This window comes from Choloepus didactylus, chromosome 22, assembly GCF_015220235.1.
Source record: "Choloepus didactylus isolate mChoDid1 chromosome 22, mChoDid1.pri, whole genome shotgun sequence".
NCBI classification, from domain to species: Eukaryota; Metazoa; Chordata; class Mammalia; order Pilosa; family Megalonychidae; genus Choloepus; species Choloepus didactylus.
The window spans coordinates 25,282,111-25,296,869 of NC_051328.1; the positions used below are offsets into that span (position 1 = coordinate 25,282,111).

Below are 14,759 nucleotides of genomic sequence, written 5' to 3' on the forward strand. Positions count from 1 at the left end.
CCATTAAAAATAAATTCAAGACATTATTCTAAAAATAATTACAAATAAATTACCTTAAATTAGACTCAGTTTACACAATAATGCAAGAATACAAAGTATTTCTATTTCATATACCTAAACCTATATTCAAATTAGAACATTGTTGTTTATGATTTGAAATATACACGAAAGTATTTTTCTTATTTATATCTTAAGAGTAGTGTTAGTTAATGTGGTCCTTAAGCATATTAGTTAATTAATCTTGTGGAAATTTATGTAAAGACAATACTGGAGTTTGAGAAATATGCAAAAGTTGTTGGGAAAAAAAGTGTGGCAAACCAACGTAGTCCCCATCATTATATGTCATACATAAAAACATTACAGGAACTGCTAACATTTTGTGTCTAGTGGCATTTTGTGTTACTACAGTGCATTCGTTGTAGCATTGATTTAAAGCTTGTTGAATGGATGAATGGATAGATGAAAGTCTTTAAATATATTATGACTCATGGAATTAGAGTTGTGAAGGCAAAAAATACTCTTCCAAAATCTTGTTTTGAGATGAAAATTGACTTAGTTACTACCACTGAAATTTTTTGGAAACATATTTGCCTCCTATGAAACTTTTTTTTTTTTTCTCTTCATTTTTTAACCAAAAGCTTCCCCTTGTTCGTTCTTCTTCCCCCCCTTCTTCCCAGACACCCTTTGGATTTACTGGTCTCTTTAGACGCATTGACATCCACCCACCTATCAGAATTTGATTTGAATCTAATAGTATAAGAATTTTTCTCCCCAATGGGTCAGTTATTATCCTGGTTTTTCATTGAGTGGCACTGAGTAAATCACTTAACCTCTCAGTCTTATCTGTTAAATGATGATCTCTAAAATCTGATATGGCTCTAAAAGTTCTACTAATTTATTCAATTATCTTTAAAGAGGAATCGCTAGCTCTTGGTAGAATGTAGCTTAATACTTAATTTTATTGTGAAAACAGCGATGCCAACAATTTTTTGGGTATTTGTTACCTTGTGTTCTAGCTGTCTAGATGGGATTATAAACAAGAAAATAACAAAAAGTAAAACAAACCTTGAATGCATCTTACCATCTATGATTGTAGAATAGGAGAATGAAGAATGAGAATGATGGCATACTAACGGAACTGTGAGCACCAGGGGACAAAAACACAGAGAGCAACAGTGTAGGGATTTTAAAACAACGTTTAGGAGAGACCACTTCACTGTTGTTTCTGCCTATATTACTATTGGTCCAAGCTTATAAAGGTACATATTTTTGATGACTAATTTGATTAAATGTTTCATGAAGATGAAACGCTCCTTTTGGGAGTTATGTGCATTGTCTTAATTTTGAGCCAGTTGTTGTGATATAGACATCTTTATAGTGTTCTTGAAGTCGAGGGAGTATTGATCAGTTTGCAAGCATTATAGATCTTCATTCAGCCACAGTGCTGTTGAAACCAATGAAGAATTGGAGAGAAACTACTGTCCCATAAAAATTTTAAGAACTGGAACTATCTGTTTTGATTATTTTAAGTGCTGCTCTGTTTTTTACAGTATGGTACACGAGATGACCTCTTAGAGTCCTTTTCAGAAGTGTGATTTTAAGATTCTTTGCTGGTAAAAACTAACCAAATCTCTTGCAAAAATAAATCAACAAGGGACTCATAAGTGTTCACTGTTTTCCATCTGAGAGTCTTTTGCTGTTCTGAGGATAAAGACTGATTTGTTGCTCAGAATAAAGGGTTTCAAGGCAGGCCAAATAATAACCAGCTGGCCTAAAGTAAAGTTTATATTCTAACCCTTTCCTTTATATCCCCCAAATAATCTGTATTTGTAGAAGAATTCAGAATGAATTTGCCATTGGTACAAGACTTAGTATCCTGTAAGTCTTATCATAGGAAACCAGAGAGGGATTTTAGGGAGACAAAAGGAGTGAGGTATAAAAGTAGCAAATGTGAGAACCAAAGAAATTTTATAGGTACTGAACAAAATTGTGGACCTAATGATTTTTTTTTAAATGTTGAAGACTAGATTAGACTTCAACCTGAAGAAAAATCCAGAACTAGGAAAATGAAGCTTGATGGTTTGACTCCTGTATACTTTTGTGTGTGTGTGTGCATTAGTGTTTCTTTAATAAAGAAAAGTGATGTGCTTCTGGGGGTTAATGTAACCTGAATTAGATGGCTTGCATACAATCCTTCAAACACAGTGTTCTGTATATTTAGCTGAGAATCCACCTTGCAGTAATTGAGAGAGCACAATAACTGCCCACTTCTAGGCAAAGGCAAGATTTGCTGTAGTTTCTTTTTGGGAGGGGTCTATCCACTGAGATGGGAGGCCAGTCTTCATTTTCATGAGGAAGTTTCACCTTGATTTTTCTTTCTTGTCCCCTGAAGGTTATGTACACAGCCACCTGGGCAAACTTTGCTTCACTGTGAACCCTTTGCTGCAGCCTCCTGTTCACATGTGAAATAGAATGGGCTCTTGAGACAGAGGGAGAACCTGGATTTATAGGGTCTATAGCTTATATATTTTTTAGGGCTGTCTTAAGAAAATACAAAATGAGTAAAAAATTAAGCATGAAAGCAAATATTTATATTGAGAAAAGAAATCTCAACCAAATTACAAAGCTTAAAAAGTGGACAAATACAACAAAACCACAAGATCCAGGAAAATGATACATATTTTTTATTAATTAACCACCTGACAGGCCTCTATCATACTTTCTCCTTACAATTTTTGGCTACATACTCTTGACATGACAATGGTTTTTAAAATATTGCTTTCTATTGAGAGAACAGAAAGATAATTTAGTCTTTTTTTTCTTCTAGCATGGTTGATTGAAATTTGATTTTTTATTGATACTTATAAAAATTTATTTTAGTGTCCTAACTCTTTGTTGTTAATGTTATATAAATTTTTAAGATTGTTTAGGATTCAAAATTTGGAAAATTGTTACCAAGCCACTTTTATATATGAATTGTGAGGTTTCAAGGCATTTCAAGTTTTCTCAGGAATTGACTGTCTTTGTCTTTGAATTGAAAACAGTCATTAACCAGTTTGTTCTTTATGTCCTTGTTGCAGGGTACATTGTAAGTTTTAAGGTATCTTCATTAATGTCAGAACTTCCTGTCAAATTAGCAAGAAATTTATTCTTTGTAATTGTGTTCATTTGAGTCCCTCCTCTTCATTAATTTAATCAAATAATCCCAAACTGTATTCATTACTACTATTCAACATTTATCTCTTCCTTTAATGAATACTACTTTTTGTATGATTTAATAATTATTTTTTTGTATGTCCTATGCTCCATCACCTTCTATGCCATTGTACATACTGTTCCCTCTTCCCAGAATGCTCTCTCTACCTGTCATCCTTGGTGGAATTTTTTTTAGATTGTTTACACACACACACACACACACACAGACACACACATATCAGAGAAGGGTTTGTGGAGGACTGGCATTATTTCTTTATAAAATGATGTCTTGTCTACTAGTTCTACCAAATACTGAGATAGAAATGCTAAAGTTTCCAGTTTTATTTGTGGAATTATCTCTTTCAGCTCTATTAGTTTTACTTCATTAATATGAAGTTTTGTTTTAGACACATATGTATTTACCACAGATTTGCCTTGATGAATTGATCTCTTCATCATTATGTAATGTCCCCTTTTATCCCTGGTGATATTCTTTTTATTGAAGCCTAACTTTAAAATAGACACTCCAGCTGTCTTATACTAGTATATGTTTTTTTTTTTTGTATTGTGAACTTTAACATATATACATAACAGTGATAACTTTCAAAGTATGATTTCACAAGCAGTTAGAGAGCAAATTTCAAAAATATCATGGGTCACAGTTCCACAATTTCAGCCATTTCCATTATTGTAAAATATAACATACATGGAGAAAGGTGTCAACTCTCGATGTATAGCTCAACAAGCAGTTACTTAGGTAATTTAAAAAATTGTTATGGGTGACAGTTCCACAGTCTCAGTCCCTTTCCTATTAGGCAATATAAGGTATATACAGAAAGATGAAGACCTTCCAGGCACAATTCAATGAGTAACTATAGAACAAGTCCCAAAGTATACTATAGGCTACAGTTCTACCACGTCATTTACTGCCTTCCAGTCATTCCAACACCCCAGCACCCAAAAAAAGATAATTATATAAAGTTTCAGTATTCATAGTTTTGTTAAATCTTATCTTGTTTGTTGCTATCTCTTCCTCTTGCTTAATCTCTTCCTCCATCTTCAGGGGTGTCTAGGCAATGAGCACCCTAACTTGTTTATATTGCAAGGGGGTGTCTATGGTATGGGAAAAGGGGCTGCATCTGACTGTTGATCTTAGAGAGTCTGTTACCTCTGGGTTTTAGGACTTATCTGGTATAGGAACATGGGTGGATTTAAGTTTCTCAAAGATAAAACTTAGTGAGTGATGAATCTTTTATAGAATCTCAGGTATGGAACTAGGTATTTGGGGACTACTTTTGATAAGGGCAAGGAATACTGTGGCCATTTGGGATGTCTAGCTGGAGCTTGCATATGAGAAACCTCCAGGATAGCTTCTCGACTCCATTTGGGATTTCTCAGTCACTGTGACCTCAACTTGTTACCTTTCTTTTTTCCCCCCTTTAGTCAAGTAGGCATTTTCAGCCCCTTGCTGCCAGGGCCAGCTCATTCCTGGGAATCATGTTCCACATTGCCAAGGAGATTCATTCCCCTGGGAGTCATGTCCCTTGTGTGTGTGTGGGGCGGGGGCAAGGGGCGGTTAATGAATATATGTGCCGAGTTGGGCTTAGAGAGAGAAAGGCAACATCTGAACAACAAAAGAGGTTCTCTGGAGGTGCCTCTTAGGCATAATTATTGGAGAGCTCAGCCTGCTATTTACAACTCTAAATTTCACAAGAGCAAGCCTCAAGTCAAGGGCTTAATTTATTAAGTAGTAGATTCCTAACTTCACTTAATATATATTTTATTCCAAGATAAATGGTCGTTTTCTTAAATTATCTTCACTTGTATGATCATCATTGCTCTCAACTTTAAGCAATTATCATAACATAGTACATCCCAGAGCTCTTATCAGCTGCTAACTATTCATCCCTAATATTAGTGTAGAGTTGGTAAGATATTCCTATTAAATATAATCTTAACTTTCTGAGGAACTGCCAAACTTTTTTACATGGGCTACACTATTTTACATTTTCCACCAACAAGGAACAAGTATTCCCATGTCTCTACATCCTCCCAACATTTGTTATTTTCCATTTTAATAGTAGCCATTCTAATTGGTGTGAAATGGTGTCTCGTAGTTTTGATTTGCATTTCCTTAATGGCTAATGATGTTGAGCATCTTTTCATGAGCATAATGGCCACCTAAATATCTTCTTTGAAGAAATGTCTATTCAAGTCTTTTGCCCATTTTTAATTGTGTCGTTTGTCTTTTTATTTCTGACTTGTAGGATTTCTTTCTGTATTCTGGATATTATACCCTAATTTCTTTGAGGTTTCTAAATATTTTCTCCCATTCTCTGGGTTGTCTTTTTTTTTTTTTTTCTTATGATGAAGCCCTTTAATACACAAAAGTTTTTTTTTTTTTATGAAGTCCCATTTATCTATTTTTGTTGTTGTTGTAGCTCATGCTTTTGGTGTAAGAGTCTAAGAAACCATTCCCTAATGTGAAGTACTGAAGATGTTTTCCCATATTCTCTTCTAGAAGTTTTATAGTTTAAGTTCTTATGCTTAGTCTTTGATCCATTTTGAATTAATTTTTATTTTTGTTGTGAGTTTTAGGGATCCACATTTGTTCTTCTGCATATGAATATCCACTTTTCTCAGCACCATTTGTTGAAGAGATTTTTTGTTCCCCACTGAGTGGACTTGGCACCCTTGTCAAAAATAAATTGGCCATAGATGTGAGGGTTTATTTCTGAACTCTTGATTGAATTCCATTGGTCTATATATCTGTCCTTGTGCCAATTGTTTTACTATTTAATTTTCATATATTTGTGAATCCTCCAGTTCTCCCTCTGTAAATGATTTCTCGCTTCATTGCATTTTGGTCAGAGAATATACACTGTATGATTTCAGTATTTTTCTAGTTTATTGAGACTTGTTTTGTTAACTACCATGTGGTTTGTCCTGAAGAATGATCCATGTGCACTGTAAAAGAATATGTATTCTACTCCTTTTGGGTAAAGTTTTCTTTATATATCTGTTAGATTTAGTGGTTTAGAGTATCATTCAAGTGTTCTATTTCTTTTTTGATCTTCTGTCTAGATGCTCATCCATTACTGAAAGTGCTGTATTAAAGTCTCATACTGTTAATGTTGACCTTTATTTATCCTCCCTTCAAATATGTCGGTATTTGCTTCATATATTTTGGGGCTTTGCCATTTCATGTGTGTGTGTGTGTGTGTGTGTGTGTGTGTATGCTTAGTCTTTGATACATTTTGAATTAATTTTTATTTTTGTTGTGAGTTTTAGGGATCCACATTTATTCTTTTTTTTTTTTCAATATATATATATATTGAATTGACCCCTTTAGCAGTATATTGTGACAGTCATTTTCCCTCATAACAGTTTTTTATGTAAAGTCTACTTTATCTGATAGTATTATGCTTCCCAGCTCTCTTTTGCTCACTTTTTGCATGGTATACTCTTTTCCATCTTTTCACTTTCAATATACACCTGTCTTTGAATTTAAGGTGAGTCTCTTGTAAACAGCATATAGTTGAGTTATGCTTTTTTATATATTTTGCCAATCTCTGCCTAAAAACAAGAAAAATCATGCATTTTAGTAAATATGTCATAGTTTTCACAGCTGAAATTTCCTTAGACATTGCACTTTCTCTTTAAGGGAATCCTGATTTTTCTTAATGTTATGGAGAATCAGGACTTGAACTAGCAGCCTTCTTTTTCTTCTTCCTATGTTTCTTATGCTTCTTTTTCTTTTTCTGTTGCTTTTTCTTGTTCTTCACTGTTTTTCTTCTTTTTTGCTCATACCTCCTCAATATAATCTGATTCTAACAAGGACTCAGGTGATAAAGGTTTATCTTCAGGATGCATCTTTCTTTTTTTTTCCTTTTCTTTCTTTTTTTTTTCCTGAATCTTTTATTGTCCTTTTCTTTCTTAGTTGAATCCAATCCTTTGACTTATTTTCCTTTTTTAAACTATCTTTACTGTCAGATTCAGTTTCTGACATGGAGCTTTCTGAAGATCTATGTGAATTGTTCTTTTTCTTTCTTGTTTTCCCTTGTTTCTTATCTTCATCTTCAGAATCTGAAGAACTGCTGGAAGAATCAGAGGTTGATGAAGAAGAAGATGAACACCTACCAGAATTTTTCTTTTCTTTTTTTGGCTGAGCTCTTACTCCCACTTAATAATTTCTTCCTGTGTTTTTCTAGTTCTTTCTTCCAGTTCTCATTCATTTTTTTTTTCTTCAAATTCAGCCAATGCCTTGGAGACTTTCTTTTTGTTTTCTATTTGCTCTTTCACTTCTTCCCCGTTAGGACTTGGTCGATTCAGATAATCTTGTATCGTTGACCCTGAAGACTGGATTGGACCCCTGGATCTGGCCATTGCTACTGGGTTCATATAGACCTTCTGATTTCTTTTGTAACTTCATGTCACACTTTTAGCAGTACCACTCGATTGTCCCTCTTCCCCATGGTTCCTGATAGCTCGTGGAATGCACAGACACCGAGGGAGACCAGGCCCAAGAGGAGGCGCTGTGATGTATTTTTGTAACTAGAGAAGTTATGGGTTTACAGACAATCATGCATAAAATACAGAGTTTCCATATACTACCCTGTTATTAACAACTTGCATATGTGTAGTACATTTGTTACAATTGATGAAAGCACATTTTTATAACTGTACTATTAACTACAGTCCATGGTTTAACCTAGGGTACACTGTTTCTGTTGAAGGTGTTGTGTGTGTGTGTTTATTCTAGTAGCATGTATACAACCTAAAATTTCCCCTTGTAACCACATTCATATACATAATTCAGTGTTGTTAATAATGTTCACAAAGTTGTGCTACCATTACCACCATCCATTACCAAAACTTTTCTATCAGTCCCCCAATTTTTTGATTCAATTCTTTTCTTGATGTCAGAATAATTTCAATTGATTTCAACACTCATTTTTATATCCTTTGTTAAATATTCCATTTCTGTGTGAACGTTCATTTAAAAAAAATTAATTTAAAGAGACCAAAAGATACCCTTCAGGTACAGCCACATCAGGAGTTTGTAATTTCTCCCTTATTTTATTAAAACATTACAATACATCTTTGTAAATTATAGTTAAAATGGTTTATTTGAGCTTTCCCTTAAAAAAATAGTGTTTCTAAAACTGTATCTACTGTATCATTCCTACAAGAAAGGGATTTTATCTTGACCACATGTTTTAGAAACTGAATCCTCTGCTTAAAATTTGATACATCTGAATTTTTTAGCAAACTAGCTTTTGGTTTGATACCTTTCCAACCTCGTTATATCATGATATAACCCCTGACTCTGCCTCTTTTTATCATGCAGCCAGGTGAACAGGTACAGCAGGAAATAAGGTAATTTCTGGAAGCCATTCTTCTGGAAAGTCAAGCAATATTTTAACTGTACATGTGAGGGTCTTTGAAACACATCACTATATCCCATAAACCTCAAGCAATGTATTCCCAACTCAACTTCCTCTTAACCAAACAACAAAAATGCCTGCAGTCACTCTAATGGTGGCTGACACAATGGGAGTGTGACAGAGAAGTCAGAATGGAACAAAATACTGTCTCAATTAATTATGGTTTAAAATATCTTGGATTTGCAAATTTTGCCAAAACATATTGCTAGGGTCCCTCCTGGGCTTTGCCTTGCAACTGGGGGCCTTGAAGCTCAAACTTCATTAGCTTCACAGTAAAGATGTCAGTGCTGTAAAAATGGAACAGAATTTTGTATGTTCTACCCAGGTCTTCACTTGGTCATCCATGTAAGTCTCTTTCTGGGCATACATTTCTCATATGCTACTTAAATTAAATTTGCAATCTAAATATTTTCTAATATGCTTTACTTGCTACCTCTTCTTTCTGGTTTTTCCTCTCGTGGTTCCCTCTCTCTGTGTGTTTTTTTTTTTTTTTTTTTTTTTAAATTAAATTCAGTTTTATTGAAATACATTCACACACCATACAATCATCCATGATATACAATCCACTGTCCACAGTATGATAACATAGTTATGCGTTCATCACCACAATCTATCTCTGAACATTTTCTTTACATCAGAAAGAACCAGAACAAGAATAAAAAATAAAAGTGAAAAAAAACACCCAAATCATCCCCCCAACCCACCCCATTTGTGCTTTAGTTTTTATCCCCATTCCTCCACTCATTCATACACTAGATAAAGGGGGTGTGATCCACAAGGTCTTCACAATCACACTGTCACCCCTTGTAATCTACATTATTATATAATTGTCTTCAGGAGTCTAGACTGCTGGGTTGGAGTTTGGTAGTTTCAGGTATTTACTTCTAGCTATTCCAATACATTAAAACCTAAGAGGTGTTATCTATATAGTGCATAAGAATGTCCACCAGAGTGACCTCTCTACTCCATTTGGAATCTCTCAGCCACTGAAACTATTTTGTCTCATTTTGCATCCCAGTTTTGGTCAAGAAGATACTCTCAGTCCCATGATGCCGGGTCCACATTCATCCCCGGGAGTCATACTCTGCATTGCCAGGGAGATTTACACCCCTGGGAGTTGGGTCCCACGTAGGGGGGAGTCCCCAAGTACTTTTAATTTCTCATCTCCCTGTTTATTGCATTTCTATATTACAGAAGTAACTTATGCTCTGTGTAGTGATTTGAAATTTGCAGAAAAGTAGAGAAGAAAAAGTCCTCGTATTTCTCAATGGCCAGTGTTAAGATTTTGGTGTCTTTCTAGTGTTTTCCCATATGGGATGTAATTTACTTCTGAATAATATCATTTCATATGCTTTGCTTACACATTAGGTTTTTTTTTTTTTTTTTTTTTTTTTTATCATCATTTTATTGAGATATATTCACATACCACGCAGTCATACAAAACAAATTGTACTTTCGATTGTTTACAGTACCATTACATAGTTGTACATTCATCACCTAAATCAATCCCTGACACCTTCATTAGCACACACACAAAAATAACAAGAATAATAATTAGAGTGAAAAAGAGCAATTGAAGTAAAAAAGAACACTGGGTACCTTTGTCTGTTTGTTTGCTTCCCCTACTTTTCTACACATCCATCCATAAACTAGACAAAGTGGAGTTTGGTCCTTATGGCATTCCCAATCCCACTGTCACCCCTCATAAGCTACATTTTTATACAACTGTCTTCGAGATTCATGGGTTCTGGGTTGTAGTTTAATAGTTTCAGGTATCCACCACCAGCTACCCCAATTCTTTAGAACCTAAAAAAGGTTGTCTAAAGTGTGCGTAAGAGTGCCCACCAGAGTGATCTCTCGGCTCGTTTTGGAATCTCTCTGCCACTGAAGCTTATTTCATTTCCTTTCACATCCCCCTTTTGGTCAAGAAGATGTTCTCCATCCCACGATGCCGGGTCTACATTCCTCCCCGGGAGTCATATTCCACGTTGCCGGGGAGATTCACTTCCCTGGGTGTCTGATCCCACGTAGGGGGGAGGGCAGTGATTTCACCTTTCAAGTTGGCTTAGCCAGAGAGAGAGGGCCACATCTGAGCAACAAAGAGGCATTCAGGAGGAGACTCTTAGGCACAAATACAGGGAGGCCTAGCCTCTCCTTTGCAGCAAACGTCTTCCCAAGGGTAAAACTTATGGTAGAGGGCTCAACCCATCAAACCACCAGTCCCCTATGTCTGTGGTCATGTTAGCAACCATGGAGGTGGGGTAGGCGAATACCCCTGCATTCTCCACAGGCTCCTCAAGGGGGCAATACATCTTCTTTTTTTTTTTTTCCTTGTTTGTCTTTTTTCTTTTTTTTCTTTTTTTTTTTTTAACTTTCCCTTCTTTTTTAAATCAACTGTATGAAAAAAAAAGTTAAAAAGAAAACAAACATACAATAAAAGAACATTTCAAAGAGACCATAACAAGGGAGTAAGAAAAAGACAACTAACCTAAGATAACTGCTTAACTTCCAACATGTTCCTACTTTACCCCAAGAAAGTTACATAATATAGCAACATTTCAGTGAACTTGTTCCTACTACATCCATCAGAAATTAACAGACCATAGTCATTTCTGGGCATCCCCAGAACGTTAAATAGCTTATCTGTTCTTCTTGGATTATTGTTCCCCCTTCCTTAATTGCTCTCTACTGCTAGTTCCCCTACATTCTACATTATAAACCATTTGTTTTACATTTTTCAAAGTTCACATTAGTGGTAGCATATAATATTTCTCTTTTTGTGCCTGGCTTATTTCGCTCAGCATTATGTCTTCAAGGTTCATCCATGTTGTCATATGTTTCACCAGATCGTTCCTTCTTACTGCCGCGTAGTATTCCATCGTGTGTATATACCACATTTTATTTATCCACTCATCTGTTGAAGGACATTTGGGTTGTTTCCATCTCTTGGCAATTGTGAATAATGCTGCTATGAACATTGGCGTGCAGATATCTGTTCGTGTCACTGCTTTCCGATCTTCCGGGTATATACCGAGAAGTGCAATCGCTGGATCGAATGGTAGCTCTATATCTAGTTTTCTAAGGAACTGCCAGACTGACTTCCAGAGTGGCTGAGCCATTATACAGTCCCACCAACAATGAATAAGAGTTCCAATTTCTCCACATCCCCTCCAGCATTTGTAGTTTCCTGTTTGTTTAATGGCAGCCATTCTAACCGGTGTTAGATGGTATCTCATTGTGGTCTTAATTTGCATCTCTCTAATAGCTAGTGAAGCTGAACATTTTTTCATGTGTTTCTTGGCCATTTGTATTTCCTCTTCAGAGAACTGTCTTTTCATATCTTTTGCCCATTTTATAATTGGGCTGTCTGTACTATTGTCATTGAGTTGTAGGATTTCTTTGTATATGCAAGATATCAGTCTTTTGTCAGATACATGGTTTCCAAAAATTTTTTCCCATTGAGTTGGCTGCCTCTTTACCTTTTTGAGAAATTCCTTTGAGGTGCAGAAACTTCTAAGCTTGAGGAGTTCCCATTTATCTATTTTCTCTTTTGTTGCTTGTGCTTTGGGTGTAAAGTCTAGGAAGTGGCCTCCTAATACAAGGTCTTGAAGATGTTTTCCTACATTATCTTCTAGGAGTTTTATGGTACTTTCTTTTTTTTTTTTTTTTTTTTTTTTATCATCATTTTATTGAGATATATTCACATACCACGCAGTCATACAAAACAAATTGTACTTTCGATTGTTTACAGTACCATTACATAGTTGTACATTCATCACCTAAATCAATCCCTGACACCTTCATTAGCACACACACAAAAATAACAAGAATAATAATTAGAGTGAAAAAGAGCAATTGAAGTAAAAAAGAACACTGGGTACCTTTGTCTGTTTGTTTCCTTCCCCTACTTTTCTACACATCCATCCATAAACTAGACAAAGTGGTGTTTGGTCCTTATGGCTTTCCCAATCCCATTGTCACCCCCTCATAAGCTACATTTTTATACAACTGTCTTCGAGATTCATGGGTTCTGGGTTGTAGTTTGATAGTTTCAGGTATCCACCACCAGCTACCCCAATTCTTTAGAACCTAAAAAGGGTTGTCTAAAGTGTGCATAAGAGTGCCCACCAGAGTGACCTCTCGGCTCCTTTTGGAATCTCTCTGCCACTGAAGCTTATTTCATTTCCTTTCACATCCCCCTTTTGGTCAAGAAGATGTTCTCCGTCCCACGGTGCCAGGTCTACATTCCTCCCTGGGAGTCATATTCCACGTTGCCAGGGAGATTCACTTCCCTGGGTGTCTGATCCCACGTAGGGGGGAGGGCAGTGATTTCACCTTTCAAGTTGGCTTAGCCAGAGAGAGAGGGCCACATCTGAGCAACAAAGAGGCATTCAGGAGGAGACTCTTAGGCACAAATATAGGGAGGCCTAGCCTCTCCTTTGCAGCAACCGTCTTCCCAAGGGTAAAACTTATGGTAGAGGGCTCAACCCATCAAACCACCAGTCCCCTATGTCTGTGGTCATGTTAGCAACCATGGAGGTGGGGTAGGCGAATACCCCTGCATTCTCCACAGGCTCCTCAAGGGGGCACTACATCTTTTTTTTTTTTTTTTTTTTTTAACTTTCCCTTCTTTTTTCAAATCACCTGTATGAAAAAAAAGTTAAAAAGAAAACAAACATACAATAAAAGAGTATTTCAAAGAGACCATAGCAAGGGAGTAAGAAAAAGACAACTAACCTAAGATAACTGCTTAACTTCCAACATGTTCCTACTTTACCCCAAGAAAGTTACATAATATAGCAACATTTCAGTGAACTTGTTCCTACTACAACCATCAGAAATTAACAGACCATAGTCATTTCTGGGCATCCCCAGAACGTTAAATAGCTTATCTGTTCTTCCTGGATTATTGTTCCCCCTTCCTTAATTGCTCTCTACTGCTAGTTCCCCTACATTCTACATTATAAACCATTTGTTTTACATTTTTCAAAGTTCACATTAGTGGTAGCATATAATATTTCTCTTTTTGTGCCTGGCTTATTTCGCTCAGCATTATGTCTTCAAGGTTCATCCATGTTGTCATATGTTTCACCAGATCGTTCCTTCTTACTGCCGCGTAGTATTCCATCGTGTGTATATACCACATTTTATTTATCCACTCATCTGTTGAAGGACATTTGGGTTGTTTCCATCTCTTGGCAATTGTGAATAATGCTGCTATGAACATTGGCGTGCAGATATCTGTTCGTGTCACTGCTTTCCGATCTTCCGGGTATATACCGAGGAGTGCAATCGCTGGATCGAATGGTAGCTCTATATCTAGTTTTCTAAGGAACTGCCAGACTGACTTCCAGAGTGGCTGAACCATTATACAGTCCCACCAACAATGAATAAGAGTTCCAATTTCTCCACATCCCCTCCAGCATTTGTAGTTTCCTGTTTGTTTAATGGCAGCCATTCTAACCGGTGTTAGATGGTATCTCATTGTGGTCTTAATTTGCATCTCTCTAATAGCTAGTGAAGCTGAACATTTTTTCATGTGTTTCTTGGTCATTTGTATTTCCTCTTCAGAGAACTGTCTTTTCATATCTTTTGCCCATTTTATAATTGGGCTGTCTGTACTATTGTCATTGAGTTGTAGGATTTCTTTGTATATGCAAGATATCAGTCTTTTGTCAGATACATGGTTTCCAAAAATTTTTTCCCATTGAGTTGGCTGCCTCTTTACCTTTTTGAGAAATTCCTTTGAGGTGCAGAAACTTCTAAGCTTGAGGAGTTCCCATTTATCTATTTTCTCTTTTGTTGCTTGTGCTTTGGGTGTAAAGTCTAGGAAGTGGCCTCCTAATACAAGGTCTTGAAGATGTTTTCCTACATTATCCTCTAGGAGTTTTATGGTACTTTCTTTTATATTGAGATCTTTGGTCCATTTTGAGTTAATTTTTGTGTAGGGGGTGAGGTAGGGGTCCTCTTTCATTCTTTTGGATATGGATATCCAACTCTCCCAGCCCCATTTGTTGAAAAGACCATTATGGCTCAGTTCGGTGACTTTGGGGGCCTTATCAAAGATCAGTCGGCCATAGATCTGAGGGTCTATCTCTGAATTCTCAATTCGATTCC

The 14,759-nt window shown here is 36.2% G+C and overlaps 1 pseudogene; it reads right to left on the bottom strand.

Annotated features, from left to right (window-relative positions):
* Positions 1 to 6,881: 6,881 nt before the first annotated feature.
* LOC119519013 lies at positions 6,882 to 7,670 on the bottom strand (annotated as a pseudogene).
* Positions 7,671 to 14,759: the final 7,089 nt, after the last annotated feature.